The sequence below is a fragment of the Cervus elaphus genome, chromosome 23 (assembly GCF_910594005.1).
Source record: "Cervus elaphus chromosome 23, mCerEla1.1, whole genome shotgun sequence".
NCBI classification, from domain to species: Eukaryota; Metazoa; Chordata; class Mammalia; order Artiodactyla; family Cervidae; genus Cervus; species Cervus elaphus.
Genome location: NC_057837.1, coordinates 22,600,702 through 22,625,097, shown reverse-complemented (window position 1 = coordinate 22,625,097; position 24,396 = coordinate 22,600,702). Strand labels below are relative to the sequence as shown.

General features: G+C 40.5%; 1 non-coding gene across 1 annotated transcript; it reads left to right on the top strand.

Annotated features, from left to right (window-relative positions):
- Positions 1–13,657: 13,657 nt before the first annotated feature.
- On the top strand, positions 13,658–13,764 carry LOC122682362. Its single transcript, XR_006337365.1, has one exon. It is a non-coding gene; the product is annotated as a U6 spliceosomal RNA (small nuclear RNA).
- Positions 13,765–24,396: the final 10,632 nt, after the last annotated feature.

Genomic DNA, 24,396 nt, shown 5'->3' with positions numbered 1-24,396 from the left:
ACTGAAAGCCCTAGTTCCTATGGGCTTCCCTGGTAAAGAATCCGACTGCAATGCAGGAGTTGCAGCAGGAGCTGAGGGTTCGATCCCTAGGTCAGGAAGATTCCCTGGAGAGGGAAATGACAACCAACTCCAGTATTCTTGCCTGGAAAATCCCATGGACAGAGGAGCCTGATGGGCTACAGTCCACAGGGTCGTGAAAGAGCAACTAAGCAACAACAAACCTAGTTCCTACATGACAGTTGTCTCCACCTAGCTCCTCTTTCTGGAGAAGGTAATGGCACCCCACTCCAGTACTCCTGCCTGGAGAATCCCATGGACAGAGGGGCCTGGTAGGCTGCAGTCCATGGGGTCGCTAAGAGTTGGACACGGCTGAGCGACTTCCCTTTCACTTTTCACTTTCATGCATTGGAGAAGGAAATGGCAACCCACTCCAGTGTTCTTGCCTGGAGAATCCCAGGGATGGCGGAGCCTGGTGGACTGCCGTCTATGGGGTCGCAAAGAGTCGGACACGACTGAAGTGATTTAGCAGCAGTAGCAGCAGCTCCTCTTTCTAATGGTTCTGATAATCTCCTCATGCTCTCTGCTGTGATCAGCTCCAGGTTACAGCGCCATCCTTTGGTGGCTTTCTCAAATGTTGCCCACAGCTATTATTGGTTCAGTGATGTCCTTCCAAAATCCTCATGCTGAAGTCCTAACTGCCAGGATCTCAGAATGCGATCTTTTTTTGGAGATAGGATCCTTACAGAGAGAATCAAGGATGCAGCCCTGCTCTAATACGACTGGATGTAGAAAGGAGAAATGGATGCAGAGACAGACACAGAGATAAAAAGATGTGAACACAGCAGGGAGAAAGCCATCGGCAGGTTAAGGAGACAGGCCTGGGACAGCCCCTTCCCCCACAGTCTTCAGAGGAAAGCAACCTTGCCAACAGCTTGGTTTTGGATTTCCAGCTTCCAGAACTTTGTAACAATAAAATTCTGTTGTTTAAACCATCTCGCCTTTGGTACTTTGTAACAGTGGCCCTACAAATACAGCACCTTTATAAATAGTCCCTTTACTCACAACATTTTTAGGTCAAATATTCTGTGATTCACTAGATGTGACATTGTTTTGTTTTATTTTTTGGCTGTGCCACCCAGCACACTGGGTCTCAGTTCCCCAACCAGGGATGGAAGCAAGGATGGGGCCGGGGATTCAAGAACTACTGTCCTGTCAATGATGTACATGTGCACAACACTCTGAACATATTTAAGGAGCCTGATTTGGAGCACTCCTCTGACATCAGCCCACATCTAGACCATTTCCACCCACAGGGAGGTGGGACGCCTCTGGAGCTGTCTGTCCCTCCAGGGTGCGGTCGTGTATTGGCTACTTTGACCAAAATCACCTGTGGAATCACCTGGTAACAATACTATTTCTGTGCATAAGAATATTTTTTGTTGATGTTGCTGTTTAGTTGCTAACTCACGTTCAACTCTTTGCAACCTCCATGGACTGTAGCCCGCCAGGCTCTTCTGTCCATGGGATTTCTCCCAGGCAAGAATACTGGAGTGGGTTGCCATTTCCTTCTCCAGGAATATTTTAATCACCCCCAAAATTAGACCAGTAAGCAACTGTTGGCCTACTGACAACCAACAATATGTTTTGTGGAGATCTCTTTTATTATAAAGAGACAATACGTTTGTCTTTGCATTTCACCTGAGGCCTTTTAATTTCCAAATTATTTCCTTATTTGTCCCTAATAATTCACTAAATCTAATTTTTTTTTTTTTTTTAAAGAACATCACTAAAGAAGAGGAAACTTTTGATGTTCTGGACTGTTAAAAGGGGAGCAAAAATGCAAAAAGCTTTTCACTGGAAATACCCTATTAACAAATAAAACTCTTCTCTGCCAAATTAACAGTGTTGAAGGTAGTGAAATCAAGTTTCATGCTCACTCGCCTACCTTAGATAATTAGCGAAGTGGCTCTTTTGAACAGAATTAACTGAAGACGAATGAGCAGTTTAGGAAAAAAGAAATTTAACGGCCTTGGGGAAAATATAACTGGAAATTGAAAATTCAATCCGTATTACATTTTGAGCTACTGAATGTGATTTGACCATATGGAAGAGTAGCCGGGAAATCCCTCCAACCTCGTCCATCTTAAAACTCGGCGCTGAAAACCCTGCTCAGCACTTAGGTTAGTGTTTCACTGTGGCTTTCAAGATAACACGCTGTCCATTTTTAAATAACATTTAACATGTTCATCTCCCTTTGACTGAGCACTTATAGCAAAATTATTAGTGCTTATGGCTTACTGCGGACAGTATTTATGCTGTTTCCAGAAGCCACTTTTATCTGTTGGAAAAAGAAAAAAAATCCCACTGTAGGATTTCCATCCTTTTAGGCTAACATCTGACTCTATTAGCTCCTGAAGAGAAGAACCATAAATAATCTTCCCATTTTACATTCTATGCTTTTAGCTAAAGCATTAATCACAGAGGCTTTTTTTCCTTTGCCTCATGAGAAAAACCAGTCTTACAGTTTGAAAATTTGGTTTACAAAGTATGGTTTTTAGGGTAGGGAGGAGTGGGGGTTGGATATAGGAAGAAGAAGGGGTCTTTGCTGGTCTTTATGAATTAAAAAAAAAAAAAACCACCTTAGGGAACAAATGGGTCTTTTTCTTTCCAGGATCAAATAATATCTCAGACAGCTCCCTAGTAATACATTTGGGGGAGGGGAGTCATATTAACTCTTTCAGGTCAGAAGGTACTATTTATTCATCACAGTAGAATCATCCTGTGGCCTGAGCAGCTGATGTGTGTCTGGAAGAGCTTAGCGTTTAAACCTGCTGCACAGGGTAACATCAGAATAAGATTAAGGCTGATTAACAGTGTTTCTCTAAAATTCACATGCATACAACTTAATTATTATCATCGTTGGTTTTTTGTCATTGAAGTGACAGGTGTTCCTGGATGTATTTGAATTATTAAACAGGCATGTCCTTTTTCTTACAAGGTGATCATGGGAGAGCAGTTTTAAACACAATTCTTTTTTTTTTTTTTTTACACAATTCTTGATTTCTCTCTCTCTCTCTTTTTTCCCCAAAAGGCACTACATCATCCTCAGGAGTTAGCCTGGCAGGGCTTGATGGTGCTAGCTCTGGTTCAGCCGTTAATTCCCTACATCATTTGCTTCTTGAACTAGGTTTATGCTAGGTCTGTAACTCATTTCTGAGCCTTGAAAACTGCTTGTTTGATTTGATTTTACCTATTGACAAAATTTGCCTTTTGATTTTGTTAATGCTTCGATATGATTTCTGATATGACAGAAGGTTAGGTTAACTTAGACTTTTAAGGAACAATTTCAACTGACTTGGATTAATAGCAGTAATAATTTACTAAATGGCAGTGTTATTCATCCTTAAATATATACCTGTTCTTAAAGTCTCCAATTTCTGTAATGGCTGTAAGTGGGAATAAAATGACTAAACTACCACATACATGTATTTCCTATGCTTCTCAAAATTGCTTTAACAAACAGCACATTTATATTTTCTTACTAGTTTTCATGAATCTCAAAGAACTTTATTACATTTTTTTAAAAATGTTTTTGTCCACTTACTTGGCTGTGTCAGGTCCTAACTGTGGTATGTGGGAATCTTCAATTTTCATTGTGGCATGTGGATCTTTAGCTGCAAAATGTGGGATCCAGTTCCCTGAGCAGGGACTGAACTCAGGCCCCCTACATTGGGAGTGCTGAGTCCCAGCCACTAGACTACCAGAGAAGTTCCTATTACATTCTTTTAACTTCAGTATTTCTTTTATCTCATTCTGTTCACCATTAAGCTGCTGGTCTCTCATCACTTAAATAGTTTTGTCCCCAAGAGACTCAACTTAATTGATAAATAAGCAAAACATTCTTTCCATTAAGGAATAGTGTATTATTATTTTCTTTTTGCCTGAGGTCTCAGAGCTAGACAAAAACCTGGGTCAGCTTGGTTCTAGTACCAGTTCTTTTTCTTTGTTTTTGTTTTTTGGCTGCACTGCAGGGCATGTGGGATCTTAGTTTCCCCAACCATTTAGTTCCTGCCCCCTACATTGGAAGGGTGGAGTCCTAACTATAGGATGACCAGAGAAGTCCTATTTTTTCTTTTCTGACAGCATGAACTATGGAGGCTTCCCAGATGGCTCAGTGGGTAAAGAATTCACCTGCAATGCAGGAGACACAGGAGACATGGGTTCGATTTGTGGGTTGGGAAGATCTCCTGGAGAAGGGCATGGCAACCTACTCCAGCATTCCTGTCTGGAGAATCCCATGGACAAGAAGAGCCTGGCAGGCCACAGTCCGGAGGGTTGCAAAGAATGGACAGGACTGAAGCGACTAAGCAGAGAGCACGGCATGAACTATAGAATCCCAAATTTCCTCCTTGCCTTGGCTACTTGCGTGCTTACAGCAAAAGTCTGTTCTCAACTCTTAGAAACATTTTTTTCTTTTTATTTCCCACTCTTGATTCTGATTTTCTTTGTGTTTTAAAACTTCTGGTATAGATATCTTTGTCATTCTAATCATTTTAAGAATGTAGTAGACCAACAAGTATTTATTGAGCAAATGGAATGCTGTAAAATCTATAGCGAACAATCTGAGGAATGGCTTGCTTTTCTAGTGTTTTGGTAGAAAGTTCCCTGGCATCTTGACGTGACAGGGAAGAGGGTGGGGAATCCTGAACAGTTAATGTTTTTTGTCAGACTAACGGAATGAGGACTGAAAAGAAAATTTAAGGTATAGGAAGTACAGAAAGTAATATTTATTAGTTGGGCTTCCCAGCTGATGCGATTGATAAAGAACCCACTTTCCAATGCAGGAGGTACAAGAGACTTGGGTTTGGTCCCTGGGTCGGAAAGATCCCCTGAGCAGGGCATGGCAATCCACTCCAGTATTATTGCCTGGAGAATCCCATGGCCAGAGGAACCTGGCGGTCTATGGTCCATAAGGTCGCAAAGAGTCGGATACTACTGAAGCAGCTGAGCGCTCATGTATATTTATTAGTTGCCTCAGACTGTAGATTAAGATCAATGCCTACTACTTACACAATCCACTAGAGATGGCCCTCCATATGCCTAGGGGGATAAGGTCTGGGACTCCTTCGGATAAACAAACTCTGTGAATTCGAAAGTCCCTTATATGAAAGGGTGTAGTACAGTTGGCCCTCTAAATTCTCAGGGTCCATATCGGGGGATTCGACCAACCTTGCACTGGTTTTGTTCTAAACTGATTTGTGGTTGGTAGAATCTGCAGCTGCGGAATCTGCAGCTGCGGAATCTGCAGGTAGAAGGCAGGGTTGGGCGATTGTAATGTTGGTGTTAAAAGAAGGGACTTTCAAGGTCAAATAGTCCTGTTTCCTCATTGTGTACTGATTCTCAGTGACAGGGTTCAGGACACACTACCCCCCCAAAAAAAGGCACCTTGGCATATGGAATATATTAAGCTGAAGATGTCTGAGGAACAGAAGATGCAGGAAGAACTCTCTGACTTATCCCATCTCACCTGAAGCAGGTTTTGAGACCCTCATGTGAGAGATGGCCTCCCCATATCCAGAAGAAAGGACCACCCTTATCTCCTAAGACAGAGGGACTGTGAGAGGAATTTGAAGATCAAGTTTTGTTGTCTCCCCAGTTTACTACCTTGAGCTCGTATCTTTTTGTCCTATCAATTTTTGTGCAAGTTCCTACTCTTCATCAAACTGTATAAAAAGGCTCAGGTTTAACCATTTCTTTGGATTTCCATTTCCTTATGAGGGCTCTTGTGTCATGGAAATCTTAGATTAAATAAATTTGTATGCTTTACTCCTGTGAATCCAACTTACAGGGTCCTGGCCAGAGAACTATTATAGACAGAGGAAGAGATTTTTCTTCCCCTACTCTGTCTCTCCAGATATTTTTAACACACTTACCTTAAACTCTTTTTAAAATAGTTTTACTGAAACCAGTCCTCGGGTATGAAGGACCACCTTTGTCCTGTCTGCCAACATTTCCTCAGTGGTTTATTTCCTGGTGTGGTTTCTGATTTTTACTATGAAGTTATCTTCAGCAGGGGCTGTTCTGTTTTCTGTGAAAGTCTCTTGTGTGTTGGGTTGTTGGAGAGTTCCTACAGAATGTTTTACTTTTCCCCCTGACTGGGGACCTGTGGGTTCTGTAGTGTCAAGCCACTTTATACTTTTAATTTTTTAGCCTTGAGGTTCCAGTATCACGAAGAGTGTGAATTTCAACCTCGTTTTCTGCACAAGCCGAAGGTCTTGATTTCAAATTTCTCTCCAGTGACTGTTTTTCCATTCATGGGAGCGAGTTTCCTTGCTGCTTCCTCAGATGGGTGGGAAAAGTTTTTCTAGGGCCAGCCCTGTGTGAGTCCTGCCTTGACCTAGAGTCCTATACCCCTGTCCTCACATAGGTGCTAATGTCACAAACTGTTAAGGCCCATATTCAACTCAGATTCTCCTGTGAACATTTTGACTTCAGTTCCCAATTACCATCCTAAATTTTGCTCTATTCCTAAGAGTTTCACTTCTTGATTTCTTTCTTTTTTTTTTTTAATTCTTATTAGTTGGAGGCTAATTACTTTACAATATTGTTGTGGTTTTTGTCATACATTGACATGAATTAGCCATGGATTTACACGTATTCCCCATCCCGCTCCCCCCTCCCACCTCCCTCTCTACCCAATCCCTCTGGGTCTTCCCAGTGCACCAGGCCCGAGCACTTGTCTCATGCATCACTTCTTGATTTCAAACTCATTTATGTCTTAACATAAAAAAGAAAATACAGCATTCCTATGAGGTCAAAGTGGAAGGATTTCTTACATTGGCTCAGTCTGCCAAGCTGACTAGAAAAGCAAATTTATCTAGGTTGCTTCCATGTCCTGGCTATTATAAACAGTGCTGCGATGAACATTGGGGTGCACGTGTCTCTTTCAGATCTGGTTTCCTCAGTGTGTATGCCCAGAAGTGGGATTGCTGGGTCATATGGCAGTTCTATTTCCAGTTTTTTAAGAAATCTCCACACTGTTCTCCATAGCGGCTGTACTAGTTTGCATTCCCACCAACAGTGTAAGAGGGTTCCCTTTTCTCCACACCCTCTCCAGCATTTATTGCTTGTAGACTTTTGGATAGCAGCCATCCTGACTGGCGTGTAATGGTACCTCATTGTGGTTTTGATTTGCATTTCTCTGATAATGAGTGATGTTGAGCATCTTTTCATGTGTTTGTTAGCCATCTGTATGTCTTCTTTGGAGAAATGTCTGTTTAGTTCTTTGGCCCATTTTTTGATTGGGTCATTTATTTTTCTGGAATTGAGCTTCAGGAGTTGCTTGTATATTTTTGAGATTAATCCTTTGTCTGTTTCTTCATTTGCTATTATTTTCTCCCAATCTGAGGGCTGTCTTTTCACCTTACTTATAGTTTCCTTTGTAGTGCAAAAGCTTTTAAGTTTCATTAGGTCCCATTTGTTTAGTTTTGCTTTTATTTCCAATATTCTGGGAGGATCTTGCTGTGATTTATGTCGGAGAGTGTTTTGCCTATGTTCTCCTCTAGGAGTTTTATAGTTTCTGGTCTTACATTTAGATCTTTAATCCATTTTGAGTTTATTTTTGTGTATGGTGTTAGAAAGTGTTCTAGTTTCATTCTTTTACAAGTGTTCTAGTTTCATTCTTTTTTAGATGCCCATCAGCAGATGAATGGATAAGGAAGCTGTGGTACATATACACCATGGAATATTACTCAGCCATTAAAAAGAATTCATTTGAACCAGTCCTAATGAGATGGATGAAGCTGGAGCCCATTATACAGAGTGAAGTAAGCCAGAAAGATAAAGAACATTACAGCATACTAACACATATATATGGAATTTAGAAAGGTGATAACGATAACCCTATATGCAAAACAGAAAAAGAGACACAGAAATACAGAACAGACTTTTGAACTCTGTGGGAGAATGTGAGGGTGGGATATTTCAAAAGAACAGCATGTATACTATCTATGGTGAAACAGATCCCCAGCCCAGGTGGGATGCATGAGACATGTGCTCCGGCCTGGTGCACTGGGAAGACCCAGAGGAATCGGGTGGAGAGGGAGGTGGGAGGGGGGATCGGGATTGGGAATACATGTAAATCCATGGCTGATTCATATCAATGTATGACAAAACCCACTGGAAAAAATAATAATAATAAAAAAAAAAGCAAATTTATGAATGAGGAAAAAGGCTGAACTATCTTGTAGGTGAGGAATATAGTGTTATGAAGCTAAGGTACACATAATGCCATGAATGCTCAGATTCTACTTTCTTCAAAACCTAGAAAACCTAGAGTTTCACATTTGTATCCTTGGACAAAAAACAAACAAAACCCCCCAACACCCTGTATCTTCCTTTTCTATTGATTATACTTTCATAATGTCACATGTCATTACTTTGAGTATTCTATTTGGATTGAAGGATGCAGGTGGCAGCAACACAATGGTGCCCTGGGAAATTACCTGCTGATGCTATTTAATTGAGGTCCTGGATGAGCTGGAGAAGAATTTGGAATAGGGGCTGTAATAAGGAATTTCAATGGTCAAAAATTTCTCATAATAAGAAGAAAGAACAGAAGAAGCAGCAACATCATATTGAACCAGAGGTTTGAGAGGAAAGCCAAGAAAATCAAAAGAGAGTTTGGTGAAATGCTCACACAATCCATCAAGTGATACGGATAAAACAAAATTTAAGCTCTCTGGATATAAAGATGGAAAGTTCCAGGTGATTGGTGGGGCAGGAAATCCCCAAAGTGGGTAGGTAAGGACTGACAATAAGTAGGCACCTGGCCCAATAAACTTGACTCAACTTAGGGTTATCCAAAGCACCAGCAGGGCCCAAGATCTGGCCAGAGATTCTGGGCTTCAGCTGTAGAAACAGCTGGTCTGACGTGGTGACTCTGCCCTACTGTACACATAAGTGGAGGTACAGTCTGAGAACAAATTCAGTCTCATGGTAGAGAAAAATCAAGAGTGTGCTATATTGAATATTCTTGGCCATGTGTTTTAGGAAGAGCAGAGACATAACGACTCTTGGAATTGGAACTGGGACTTATTTGAAACAGCTCTTTTTACTGGAATGAACATATAATTTGGAATTAATCAGGGTTTGGTTCTGACTTCAGGTTTTCTATTTCTGGTTTTATATATTTGGGTTAATTGTTTGACCTTCTTGAACCTCATGTATTTCATAGGTGTTTCATTAGCAAAATGGAGATAATGCAGAATTCTTTTCTGTGAGAATTAAATAAGGTACCTGGCACCAGAAGATTCTCAACAAATGGTACTTATTATCATTTGGGTAAATACTTCATAAGAGGTAAGTGTCAGTATTGAGGAAAGTTAAGAAAGTGACGTCCTTAAAGAGATCATGCTTGACCCTCCATCTAAATTAGTTTGCCTCTTATATTCTCTCATAAAGCTCTGTATTTTCCCTTTATTGCATTTGCTGCTATTGGTAACTGTACATTTATTATTTCTATGACTGTTTAACATAGCAGTTGCACATACTGCTGAGTGAAGGAGAGTGCATGAGGGCTGGGAAGAACTTTATATGTCCAACCAGGGCAGTTCCCACTCGGATATGCTAGTTGTTCTCTTCAGCGAGCAGGGACTCAGTGCTACTAGATTTTCCAATTTTTCATATAACCCAGAATTGTGACTTTTGTGGGAAAGGTCCTGGTCTTAAAATGTAGGGAAATAATTTTAAAAAGACATGGTGTGGGCCAAACAAAATTCATTTGTGGGTCATGATAGATCTGAAAGCTGCCAGCTTGTAATCTCTGGTTTATAACTGGCTCTTTGACCAGAGCTATGACTGTGTGTGTGATGTTCAGTGCTGTTTGTGTAGTCCCTGGTTCAGAGCACACACAGCAGGCACTAAATGTTACATGAAAGGAACACAAAGAGGGAAGGAATGGAGGGAGGCAGGGAGTGGGAGAGAGAGAAGGGGATAAAGAAAGGGGGAAATAAAAAGAAGGAAGAAGGAGAGAAAGAAAGGAAAGACTGCAGCTGGAATTTTTTTTCCGTCTTTAAAGTATTATATTGGAAAACTTGCCAATATTGAGAATAGTCTGGGTAAGTTGATAGATTTCATATTTAGGAGTTCTAAGTTAGTTAATATAAACTATAAGAAAGAAAAACCATTCACTGCTTCTCTGTATTATTTTTAGGCAAAAAGAGAATTGTGAATTTTGTTCCTTTATAACCAAATATTAACAAAAATGAAAAGGTTTTGACTACCTCAGAAGCATAATTTGCCGTATGTGAGTATTGTGTTGAACAAACTGTGGGTTGCATATTGTCAAACCAATTTTTGTCTGCTGGAAAATAGACTTTAATCTCTGACCTCAAGTTTTATTGCATAATGAGCTCACCAAATACACAGACTTGCAGATTCCACGGCAGTATGATCTGTACACTGACTTGAACTCTGGAAGTCATTGCAGCTGTCATTTAGTATGAAATAGGAAAAAAGGGGGCTTTGGGGAGCTTAGATTTCTAGAGCCAATGGAAGGGGGGGAACCTCAAATGCTAGATTACTTAGAAACTGCCTAAATTGAAGTAGCTATCTTTGACATATTTGTAAATTTAAGGATTCCTAGAGATTTGTCTATAGGGATAGAAAATATGCATCAGTAACTAGAGTGGTCTGCTGGCCAGATTACTGAATTGCAAAATTGAAGATCAACGAATGTTCCTAATAGATACTTACTGTGAACTCTGCACTACATTAGGTACTAGAGCTCAAAAAGTAAGTATTAGGAGTGGTGGTGGAGGGGGCCATCTCTGTGCTCAACGAGTTTACAGCCTAGTTGGGGTGCCAAGACAAATAATTGAGAAAGGATAAAAGACTCTGTGATTAAGGGCTAAGCCGTGTGTTAAACTGTAAGTGTAACAGGAAATCACAGGGTAAAAATCACAGCAGGCTTTACGGATTAGGTAAGACATCAGCTAGCACTTCAAGAAAGTATCGTTATATTTCAGAGAAGGAAATAATATATGTCACTGTCTTGAACCTCTCTGCCTTTGAAAAAGTATGTTAATTCCTATCTTGGGCTTTTCTTTAAATAATAAAAAAAGTTATTTCTTTGTCTACTAACAATTTCCATATTTAAAATATTTTTTTTCCCGTAACTCTCACATTTTACTGTCAACAAATCCTAGGGTTTCTTTATTCTAATTGTTTTTTTACCAATAATACCCCAGTTGAGGGCTTTTTAGCAGCATGCACAATTTTTAAAAAATAACATTTGAAAAATATTTATTTGGTTGAGACGGTCTTTGTTGCTGTGAGCGGGCTTTCTCTAGTTGCAGTGTTTGGACTTTGCACTGTGGTGACTTCTCTCATTGCGGAGCACGGGCTCCAGGGTATGTGGGCTGAGTAGTTGCATCATGAGGTCGGCTCTAGAGCAAGAGGTCAGCAGGTGTGGTGAATAGGCTTAGTTACTCTGCCACATGTGGAATCTTCCTGGACCAGGGATTGAACCTGAGTCCCCTGCACTGGCAGGTGAATTCTTAACCACTGGGCCACCAGGGAAGTCCTCTGCATAGATTTTGGTTTGTCTAACTTCACCCAGCCAGTGGGAAAGCCAGGAGTAGAACCTGAATCCTGTGCTTTCTCTCTGATCATATGGTGTGGCTCACCCTCCACAGTCTTAAAACATGCTCTACTGATGGATTAAGCCACAGCACATCCTTCTGAAGGAGTACTATGCAGTCATCATCAACTATGATTTATATTAATACTTATATTTATTGTTATGGAAGTCATTCACAGTAAAAGCAATTAGTAAACATAATCCCATCTTTGTCAATATATGTTTTTATGTATATGTTTGCATGGGAAAGATCTGGAGATTTTATTCTAAACCATTAACAGTAGTTATTCTCGGGACTTCTCTGGTGGTCCAGTGGTTAAGAATCTGCATTCCAATGCAGGGTACACACAGGTTTGAACTCTGGTTGGACAACTAAGATCCCACATGCTGTGGGGCAACTAATCCTGTGTGCCACAGCTAGAAGGAAACCTGCACACTGAAATGAAAGATTCCAAGTGCACGACTAAAACCCAATGCAGCTAAATATATCTCTATTTATTTAAATAAAAAAAACATCAGTAGTTGTCTTTAGTACTGGGATTTTACATAATTTAGATTTTTTTTGTGTAATTTCTCATTTTTTGACATTATTATTTGTGTAACAGAAACCATGAAGGGCTCCTTATTGCTTATACAAGTAATTAGAAGGATTAGACACCCTGGTAGCCTATTTTAATCAATTATGATTATTAAAAAAATAAACAACAGTGCTCAGGTTCTAATTTAGACTGGTTACATTGAAATCCCTGAGGAGTAGGGCCCTGGCTTTGGCTTTTTGAGAAGCCTTTTAGGTGTTTCTAACGTGCATCCAGCATGACCTGGGAACGTATTAGAACTGAAACATCTCAGGGCCTACCCCAGATCTATTGAGACAGAGACTCTGGGACTCGGGCCCAGCAAAGCTGTGTATAAAGTCGGCCAAAGTTTGAGAACCACAGTGTAGAGGCTGGGCTTGATACTCTTCCTCATCCAGCCTTGATTTCTCCACACTTACTCTACTCTTTTCCAACCCACAATTTGCATTCCAACCAGGAGCAATTATTGTATGTCTCCTGAGCTTATGGGACCAGGTCCATCTCCTCTCCCAGCTCTTCACTTTTCCTGGCATGTCAGCTTGCTTTCCCTTTGATACACTCAAATTTTAGCCATTTTTCAAAGCCTAGATCAGGTCTTCCCACCTCCATGAAGCCTTTCGCAGCTCTCTAGTCCACCTACTACCACATCTTCCTCTTCTCTAACATTTATTTCTTCAATAAGTGTATATTTAATTCTTTATTTTTTCTTCCATGGAAGAAAAGCTATGACAAACCTAGATAGTACATTAAAAAGCAGAAACATCACTTTTCTGACAAAGGTCTGTATAGGCAAAGCTAAGGTTTTCCCAGTAGTCATGTACAGATGTGAGAGTTGGATCATAAAGAAGGCTGAGCACTGAAAAACTGATGCTTCTGAATTGTGGTGCTGGAGAAGACTCTTAAAAGTCCCTTGAACTTCAAGGAGATTGAATCAGTTAATCCTAAAGGAAATCAACCCTGAATATTCATTTGAAGGACTGTTGCAGAAGTTCCAATACTTTGGCCACTTGATGCGAAGAGTCGACTCATTGGAAAATATCCTGATGCTGGGAAAGATTGAGGGCAGGAGAAGGGGGTAACAAAAGATGAGATGGTTGGATGGCATCATCAACTCAATGGAGATGAGTTTGCACAAACTCTGGGAGATGGTAAAGGACAGGGAAGCCTGGCATGTTGCAGTCCATGGGATTATAAAGAGTCAGACGTGACTTAGGGACAGAACACCACCACACTGCATGGATTGTGGGATCTTAGTTTCCTGACCAGAAACTGAACCTGGGGGCCATGGCAGTGAAAGTCCTGAGTCCTAACCACTGGATCTCCAGGAAATTCCCTCATTCCTATTATTTGTGAAGCATTGAGTGAAATGCAGAAGAACTATGTCAGAATCCCTTTAAAGGGCTTTAACTTGTTTATATAAGCGATTAAAAATGGGAAATCAGTGCTCGCTTCGGCAGCACATATACTAAAATTGGAACGATACAGAGAAGATTAGCATGGCCCCTGCGCAAGGATGACACGCAAATTCGTGAAGCGTTCCATATTTTTAACAGCTGTATAAAAAAAAAAAAAATGGGAAATCAGACACTGAGGAGATGAGATGATAGCCAGTAGGATGTGAGGTTGGAGATGTGGAAAGGGTGATTGGAAGAGCTGTGAGACAGGGGCACTGGTAACTTGAATGTGGGTTGTTTGCTCCAGGAGATGACAAGTGAAGAGAAGAAAGGAAGAAGCTCTTCCGTACACCATATTTTTTAAAGGAACATTTTTTTAACTCATATTTATAAAAGTAAGGGGTTTAGCATAGGAAATTTGGAAAATACAGAAAAAACAAACAAAAACATCACTTGCATTCCTACTGCCTGAAGATAAACACTGGTGTTAGTTCTTTGCTGTTTACTTTTTGTCTTTAAAAAATGACAATGTACATTTGTTGTTGTTTAGTTGCTAAGTTGTGTCCAACTCTTTTGACCCCATGGATTTATCTCACCAGGCTCCTCTGCCCGTGGGAGTTCCCAGGCAAGAATACTGGAGTGGGTTGCTATTTCCTTCTCCAGGGTATATTCCTGACCCAGGGATTGAACCTGTGTCTCCTGCATTGGCAGGTGGAGTTTTTACCACTGAGCCACTAGGGAAGCCTGACAATGTGTGTAGCCACAGATAAAATCTATTTTATATAATATCATCATATTTAACATAACCCAAATTCTTGTTAGTAAAATTTTTAAGTAAATACAATTTCATATATTTTCATGTCAATTTTTAATGATCATAATTGTCAGTGGTCATGGAGTACTCAACAATTTAGCCAATCTTTCTATTGGACTTTCTCTCATTTGTCTACTTGTGGGTTCCATTTGTTCTCTTTAAATTCTCCTTTAAAATGCTTAAGCACATGTTAGCATACTTTTATGAATCAATTGTCCAGTTTTTTGGGAACCAGTTCTTTCTCTTCTGTCACCTTCTATAGCTTTTGCTCATCTTTCTGAGAAATTTCCTCAATGTTAGTTTTCAACTCTTCCATTGAGTTTTAGCTTCTGATAACATATTTATAACTTCTAAAAACTTTCTTTTCCCTGATATTTCATCTTTTTAAAATACTCTATTCTTGTTTCGTGGTAATTATTTTATCTCTCTAAGGATTTTTGTTTGTTTTGTTTTCTTTTTTAAAACTTTCTTCTCCCTACATAGTTTTTTTTTTTCTCCTCCAAGTTGCTGTCTTTCTGTTTGTTGCTTTGGTGTCTGTAAAGTTAAAGTGAATAGTGTACAAGACCACCCTCACTTCTGATACCAATTGCAAATTCAAGGGTTCCTAAGACTAGCCTTAGGTTTGATAATTCTCTAAAAGTACTCACAGAACTGAAAGCTCTGGTTTGGACTTCCCTGGATAAGTGAGTAGGTGCAGGGCACATGGTTTCAATCTCTGGTCCAAGAAGATTCCACACGACAAAGAGAAACTAAGCCCGTGTGCCACAGCTAATGAGTCTGAGAGTCTCAACTACTGAAGCACACGTGCCCTATAGCCCATGCTCTGCAACAAAGAGTAGCCCCCCTCTCACTGCAACTGCCCGCCCACAGCAACAAAGACCCAGCACAACCATAAATTAAAATAAAATGAAAGCTTTTGTTTGGGACAAAGAAGGATGAGAGGGTGCAGGATGCTGAGCCTTTGATTCCTGGGTGGCCACAGGGTCACTCATGGTATGGAATAGCAACACTGGTATTATCAGTTACTGGAGGTAAAAGTTAACAATGGAATTTAGAAATGATGAATCTGACTCCAAGGAGCAGACTCACCGGACGCATCAGTAGATTTCAGTTCAGTTGCTCAGTCTTGTCCGACTCTTTACAATCCCGTGGACTGCAGCACACAGGCTTCCCTGTCCATCACCAACTCCCGGAGTTTACTCAGACTCATGTCCATTGAGTCAGTGGTGCCATCCAACCATCTCATCCTCTGTCGTCCCCTTCTCCTCCTGCCTTCCGTCTTTCCCAGCATCAGGGTCTTTTCCAATAAGTCAGTTCTTCACATCAGGCCAAAGTATTGGAGTTTCAGCTTCAGCATCAGTCCTTCCAATGAGCTGATTTCTTTTAGGATGGACTGGCTGGATCTCCTTGCTGTCCAAGGTACTCTTAAGAGTCTTCTCTAACATCAGTTCTTCGGCACTCAGCTTTCTTTATAGTCCAATTCTCACATCCATACATATGACTGGACACATATGGAAATGCAAAATAATAAGAAACAAGCTAACTATACAATCTCTTGGTTACTATTATCTGAAACAGCTAAAATGAAAGTAAAGGAGAATATTGGGGCAGATCCTGACTCAGGGCCAAGCTTGGATTCTGAGCTACAGCTGCTTCCCTCTGGGGCATTACCAGAGGAAAAGTTACATTGAGAAAACAGATAGTGAAGATGGTTAGAGAATGCAAAAAGAGAGAGCAGACAGTAAAGAACTCACCCCAGCAGGACAGAAATCTCTAAATGGCGATTAAGAAAAGGGATGAAGAAAGTGGACACTGATAGGGTCAAAACAAAGGTCTTAAGGCAGCACTCTTGGCTTAAGTGGGTCATATGCATGAAGAGCTCCTTCAGGTTCCCCAACCCTGAGAGGTTCTAAACAAGTCTGCTCTATCTATTCTAGTTTGGAGACATTTAGAAAGCCAAAAGACAACGATGACAAACAGAAATCTGATTGCCAAACACCCAGAGATAAGGATTCAAAAGGGGCCTAGGTCTCTTGGCTTGACTCCTGTCTGAGGACCCAAAGCCAAGTGCACAAGAGTGGGTAGAATTATCAGAGGTAAAGAAGATTTACCTTTCCTAGGATTCCTGGACACGGGAGCCCAATGCACGGTGATTCCAAAATCTGTCTGTAAAGTCTTAACAGGGCACACTGAGATTGGGAGGATGTGGGAATGCAGTGGTTGACAGGATCAAGGTGAAAATTTGGATGAAAGCTAGAATGACTGAACCGAGTTCACGTGGAATAGAAACAATTTCTGTCTTCTTTACCTGAGTGTATTATGGGGATAGATATTGTGTCTGGCTGAAGAACACTTCTCCTACTTAGTATTGTAAAACAAAAGTCATGTAAATCTGCCCTTTAGCCAATATTGATTTGACATGTTCAACCATGGCAACCAACAAGATTGCCCAAGCCTACACAGGATGTTAATTTGAAACAATATAGAACAACTGGTGAATGAAAAAGACTGTTAATTTAATTAGTGCCCTGTTAGAAGCTTGAGAGCTGGCTAAGATACATTCTCTATATGATAGCCTTGTGTGAAGTCCAGACTGGGGCTTATGGTGACCAGTGACCACAACCAAGCCAGTGACCACAACCCAGCAGTGACCACTGGGAGTTGGCGGGATAAAATTTCCCTTTGAGAGATTACTAGCCTTGCTATCAGGCTTCAACTGAAACTGCCTATATGATCGAAGGACATAAAATAATCTTGAAATCTGAAATACTCCAAATGTTTTGAGTGATGAAGAAATATTCTGGGACTTTCCTGGATGTCCCATGGTTAAGACTCTGTGCTTCCACTGCAGGGGGCACAGGTTTGATTCCTGGTTGGGGAATTGAGATCCCACATGCAGTGTGGTCAAAAAATTACTACAACAACAACAAAACATTCTAATGGGGGAAGGTAGTGCCTGAAAGAGTTGGGCACAATAAAATGAAAAGGGTCTGTTCAGGGACATATCATGGGAATGCTAGGTACTCATTGTTTTTCTATTAAAAAAGGCTTGACCCAAAACCAAGGAGTGGCCTATATAGCAAAGAATTTAATTTTGCCCTAAGAATGTTCTGGCCCTTGCCTTAGGCTTCTGGGAGGTAACCTCTGAGCTCATGGAATAACATACTGATGGGGGTATTTTTGTTTGGATGGGGGCTTTGAGCCACGACAACATGATTTAGAGCGGGTGCTATGGATCATGTCAAAGCTCTGGAAGACAGGGTGAGTTTTCCTGGTTGGCAGTACTCTACCATTTCCACACATCATCCCTGGATGCCATGGGGAAAGGACAATGAGGAAACCCTGTGTTTGGACCCTGTCCCATGCACTTCCTCTCTTGGCTGGTTTTAATCTATATCCTTTAGCTGTAGTAAATCAACCATAACTGTGTGAGTATAACAGCTTTTAGTAAGTTCTGTGAGTCCTTCTAGCAAATTAAAAAACCCTAAGGGTGGTCCTGGGAACCCCCAAATTTTCAATTGGTGCCAGAAGTGAGGGGGGTCCTCTGGACATTTCCCTCTAACTATGCAGTTATATAACTCTTTCATATTAGAGGGTTTCCTTTGATACTTGTTGATACTTGAGGGTCAGCTCCCATGGATGGCTAAAAAGCTGCGTGTGGTACCTACACATGGACTGCACTTCACAGTAGGCTGACTGTTTAGTGGGAAACCTCTGCGTAGGTCTTTGCTCTTGGTCTGGTCACATTCTGTAGAAAAGACTGTCAAATCCCACTTGAGGGAGGTGCCTGGTTGTCAAGGTCTTGCAAGTCCAGGAGAAGGAAGGGTGGTGGTCTCAGTCTCCAGAATGCCTATGCTAATTTCTCTGTTTTCCTTTGCTTTCAAATATTCCTTGGTACCCCCCGAGTCCCAAGCCCCTTGCCATTTTCCTTGCAAAAATGAAATCTTTTGTGGGGATGAGGCAGTAGCTTGACAGTTTATAGCTGGCAAGGGAAATGAAGATCTGATTGTTTCTCAGACAGACTTTAGACTCTCTTTTATTCTCCCTCCCTGCCTCCCCACTACCCCTGTTTCAGCTCCTCTTCCAGTGTCTGGGGCCACCAGTTCCTGAGCCTTTGGGGGCTTCTCTGCTGTAAATCTAGATGCTTCTTGGCTTTCTTCACTGTCAGTGTAGGATTTAGTTTTTTCAGGGTGCTAAATCATTTGTCACTTAATGATCTGCTTTCCAGCTTTCATAGTTTTCATGCTTTGTTTTCTCTCTTTTTTTCCCGTCTGTTTTTAAGAGTTGATGTATCTATTTAAACCCTTTGGGTGAACTGGGTCATGTCTGTTGGTTCAGTAGGATCTTAGATTAGGATTTCATTTGATTTTGCCTAAGAATTTTGGCATTGGGACTAGATGCAAATATTCTCAAAACTGGAAGGGATGTGAGAGATCATATATGGCACCTGCCCCCTCCTTTCTCACGAGGTGAAATTGTGGTTGGTTGTGAGAGGAGAAAAGCCTGGCTTAATATCATGCAGCCAATGAGGGGCAGAGCTGGGACTGGCTTCTGGATCTGGTGATTCCTAGGCTACCAGTTCTTGCTACTACTACATCCACCATCTTCTCAGGGATAAGAAGGAAGCCCCATCACAGAGTTTAGCCCAAGGTTTTCAAACCAGGGTCTATAGAGATGTGTTGGGGTTCTGTATACGTCTGACTCAAAGAATACACTGGGAGGTTGGGTTTGACACACACACTGTATGTATGTGCTTAGTTGTTCAGTTGTGTCCGATTCTTTGCGATCCTTTGGACTGTAACCTGCCATGTTCCTCTGCTTATGGGATGTTCCAGGCAAGAACACTGGAGTGGGTTGCCATTTCCTTCTCCAGGGGATCTTCCTGACTCAGGGATCGAACTTGAATCTCCTGTGTCTCCTGCATTGCAGACAGATTCTTTACCTGATGAGCCCCTGGGAAGTCCCTATAGACACAATAAAATTGTTAGCTAATAAAGACCTACTATATAGTACAGGGAACTCTACTCAATATTCTGTAATGATCTATATGGGAAAATAATCTGAAAAGAGAAGATATATGTACATGTATTAACTGATTCACTCTGCTATACAGCAGAAACTGATGCAATGTAAATTAACTATACTTCGAGAAAAAAAATTTTTTTTAAAGCACTAATGTTTACTTTTTTTTTTTTAAATTAGAATCATTTTAAATGTTTGGTTGTACCACATAGCATGGGGGATCTTAGTTCTCCGGCCAGAGGTTGAACCCTCACTCCCTGCATGGGAAGCATGGAATCAATCACTGGACTGCTATAGGAAAGTCCCAGAAAAGCATAAACGTTTATATTTTGCCAATTTATACCAATAAAGCACTGCTTTTACTGTATTAAAAATCCCCATACTGTTACTGTTAGTATGATTTTAGGAGAGAGTAGAAGTATGTAAAAATAAATCCTTCCATCTTTGCCCAGAAGTCAGGACTTTGCTTCCTGTATCTTTCCTTCTGTCCATGATGATTTAAGGTGACGGCAAGGATATGGAGGATAGATAATAATGTTGTGGACTAACTTTTCAGGAGGTAAAATAAAGGTGGTCTAGTAAAACAATTCCTTATTTTTTTTAGTTATGTGGGTGACCGTGTTTTGCATTTTGTCCTTGGTAATGTGTTTATGCTGCTTGATCCCTCCTAATGCAAAAAGGAAAAAAAAAAAAAAAAGCAACACCAAAGTGTCTGGGTCGGGGGAAGTAAAAACAGAAGGATGAAAAGCTATAAAAATAATGGGGAGAAAACAGAAGTGAGAGGACGTCCTTCCTCTGGCTTTCTGCCTCCCACCCTCCTCCTTTTTCTTTTTTTGTTTGAAGAGAATAATCCAATTAAGGATTCATTCTCAGTGCTTAGTAATAAAAAGAGAAGAAAGATCACTTCCTTGTATTAAAACTTTTTTTTTTGTTACTTTTTATTTTCTATTGGAGTATAGCTGATTAACAATGTTGTGATAATTTAGGTGGACAGCAAAGGAACCGAGTCATACATTTACACGCAACCATTCTCTTCCAAACTCTCGTCCCATCCAGGATGCCATGTAACAGCTATATAGTTGTTGCTGTTGTTTAGTGGATAAGTTGTGTTTGGCTCTTATGACCCCATGAACTATACTCCAGCAGGCTCCTCTGTGCATGGGATTTCCCAGGCAAGAATACTGGAGTGTGCTGCCATTTCCTTACCCAGGGAAATCTTCCCCACCCAGGGATCGAACCCACGTCTTCTGCATTGGCAGGCAGATTCTTTACCGAGGAGCCACAAGGAAGCCCATGCTACATAGTAGGACCTTGTTAAACATCACCTCCTTTTAAACTTTTTAATAGGTCTTTAAGGAGAATTAAGGTCAGGTATTATTGATTAGAAAAAGAGATAGGGTTATGTCTCTTAAGTACATTGTTGTGTCTTAAAAAATACAACACTTACATAGAAGGTGTAGACTTTGTTTGGATCTTGGTTTGACCAAAGCAACTACAAAATGTCATTTCTGAGCCAAATCAGGATATTTGATTTTGGTCTGGGTATTAGGTGACATTAATTTTGTTTGTATAGCTGATGACAGTGTGGTTATGCATAGTCAGAAATGCCCTAATGTGGCTGATTCATGTCAATGTATGACAAAACCCACTGCAATGTTGCGAAGTAATTAGCCTCCAACTAATAAAAATAATTGGAAAAAAAAAAAGTCACTACTGGGTTGATTTAGGGAGATGAAGAAAAAAAAATAAAACTATACTCAAATAAAAAAAAAAAAAAGAAATGCCCTAATGTATATAGGTGCATGAGGACATGATGTATGAGATTTGCTTGGAAATATTAAACTATCACTGCAATCAAAGTCAAGGAAAAGAATGCAAAAAGGAGTACATGAAACAAGTAGGCAAAGATGGCACTTCAAGTATGACACTTGGATTTGAGGAAAAGATCATGATACTACTCCATATGCAATCCTTCAAAATATAAATTTAAAAATTTAAAATATACATATTTTTGTTTTTGTTTTTGGCTACACTGCAGGCATGTAGGATCTTAGATCTCTGACTCAGAGATCGAACCTGTTCCCCTTGCATTGGGAATGTGGAGTCTTAACCACTGGACTGCCAGAGAAGTCCCTAAAATGATATTTAGAGTTCTGTAAGTTAAGTATGGCTGCTACCTCTGAAAAGATCTGACTGTGCATGCTGTAAATGAAAACCCAAGAGCATAAATAAAGAGGGAATGAAAATTTTTAGGCAAAACAGCAAGAGAGGTTATAGATGTTGAGTCTACTTGTGGAAGGGATACATCAATAATGTGTAGAAACAAAATGAGAATACTAATACTAACAGTAAAAATAGCAGCTAACACTCATAATAAATAGGCTTAGCAATCTTGCTGCTGTAATCAATAATATAGAATAATTGCGATATCTTCATTCTCCTTAAAGATCAATTGTAAAGTTTTATAAAAGGGTGATTTTTGAAAAATTTATACTCCCTCTATACATCAGACACAATTATATTTATTTTTAATACTCATCTCACTTACATGATCCCAATAATACTGATGATCCCAAAAATGTTGGAGCTAGACAGTGTTAAGAACACCTTTCTACGTATGTGGAAACTGAGGTACAGAACTCCTAACTGACTTGCCCAAGGTCTCCCGCCTCGGAAATGGCCAGCAAGGATTCTCATCCTACCTGGAGACCTTACTTTTTAACCTTTAAAATTCTGGCCAAGAGAAAAGAAATTATTTTTGGAGTGCACAAAACCATGGCTATTTTGATCAAGGAGATTTGTTAGATGTTTTATAGATATAATTTATGGCACATTGAAAAAGTAAAAATGCATTTGCAGCCCAACTGCTGTGCAGGTAGTTTCTGGAAATTTGTAGGATAACTGTGTTCAGAGTCACCTCTAGCAGTTGTGATTTGATTTCTCCCAGGTGGAAAATATGTCCTTTCTCACTCATTAGAGACTGCCAGGTAAGCTCAGTGTCCCTTTGCTGCCTAAAGGTGACTCGTAGAAGAAGAGGAGAGGTTGGCTGCAACCAAAGCAATTGAAGCCAGTGGCTCCCCTTACACAGAGCTTCTGCTGCAACATTTTAACACTTTTTTTTTTTAAATCCATGGCAACAGAACCATTACAGAAATTAGCTGCTATAGAGTAAGACAGCAGAGGATGAGACAACTGGAAAATGAAATCTATTTGGGAAAGTAGAAGCAACCTATAAATGAGCTCTTCTGTTCATCCTCAAGCGTGCTGTCCACTGCACTTATGTGGGCCCATAGTTAACGAAGCTCTTTTCTCATAAACAAGCAGCAAGTGCTCTTTTGAAAAAAAAAAAGGAAAAGAAATATTAGTGATTTTTTAAAATGCTGAATCCTAGGTGTAGAGGGCTTCCAAATGTCTCAGGTATGTATTTCATGTCTGTGTTTTTTTTTGTTTTTTTGTTTTTTTTTTTTAAATTTTTTTATTAGTTGGAGGCTAATTACTTCACAACATTTCAGTGGGTTTTGTCATACATTGATATGAATCAGCCATAGATTTACACTTATTCCCCATCCCGATCCCCCCTCCCACCTCCCTCTCCACCCGATTCCTCTGGGTCTTCCCAGTGTACCAGGCCCGAGCACTTGTCTCATGCATCCCACCTGGGCTGGTGATCTGTTTCACCATAGATAGTATACATGCTGTTCTTTTGAAACATCCCACCCTCACCTTCTCCCACAGAGTTCAAAAGTCTGTTCTGTATTTCTGTGTCTCTTTTTCTGTTTTGCCATGTCTGTGTTTTTGACTGTGATTTTTGCATGAGCAGGAAGAGGAGGACCCAATCTTGATATAAGATAAAGATGTCTTTACTCACAGTTCAAGTCATAGGATTCACAAGGCAGCATTTGAATTTTGAATACTGTGGTCATAGGAAGAGAAGAATGAAAATAAAAACAAGGAATGAGGAAGATGGGGGAAGATTATAGGTTGTGCCTACACGGTTTATGGCAAAGGAAAGCAGTGGCGTCTGGCTCAGGACAGGGTTATGTGTAAGGGAAGAGCTGCAGGTAGTAATTGAAATTTATATAGACTTTGGCTAAACTGTGACCACCACCCACATTATCCCCATAGTCTCCCAAGTCAGACATGCCATTAAGCGTGATACAATCACTCTCACAACAGGGGCTACTAGTTAGAGAGCACTCCAAGATGGTTCCTGAAATGCTTGATGAAAACAAAGGACAAAAAGAACACCTCGATGCTCAGAAAGAAAAAACAGAATTGGTTTGCTGCAGGGCCTCTGGACATACCATGTGACAATGTAAGGGGCGTTTCCTTGCACAGACCCTCCAGGTCAGGATCCACATGGCGTAGAATAGAGACAGCACTGATGAGAATGTCAGTGACTATATTTATTGTGATATTATGGATTTTCCTTTTTTGCAGAGACATACATATGGACCACTACCAGTATAATGTATGTGTGCTTATTCGCTCAGTTGTGTCCTACTCTTTTCGACCCCATGGACTGTAGCCTGCTGGGTTCCTCTATCCATGGAATTCTCCAGGCAAGAATACTGGAGTGGGTTGCCATTCCCTTCTCCAGGGGATCTTCCTGACCCAGGGATCAAACCCAGGTCTCCTGCATCGCAGGTGGATTCTTTACCATCTGAGCTACCATGGAAACCAGTGTAATAATAATCAATAAAAATGATCATTTACTGAGTGATTACTATGAGCTGATACATGACTTGGGGAAGACATGAATCCCCAAAGGAATGGATGAAACGAACAGCGGCGCACTATAGCATTACCATTCTCATTCAATAGAAAAAGAATCTGAGGCTCAGAGCGGTTAAGTAACTTACTCAAGGTCACACAGCTGGTAGGTGAGGAAGCCCTGGTCTTGACACCTCATACTTTGTGGACATATCCAGGCAGCACAATTCTGGGAAT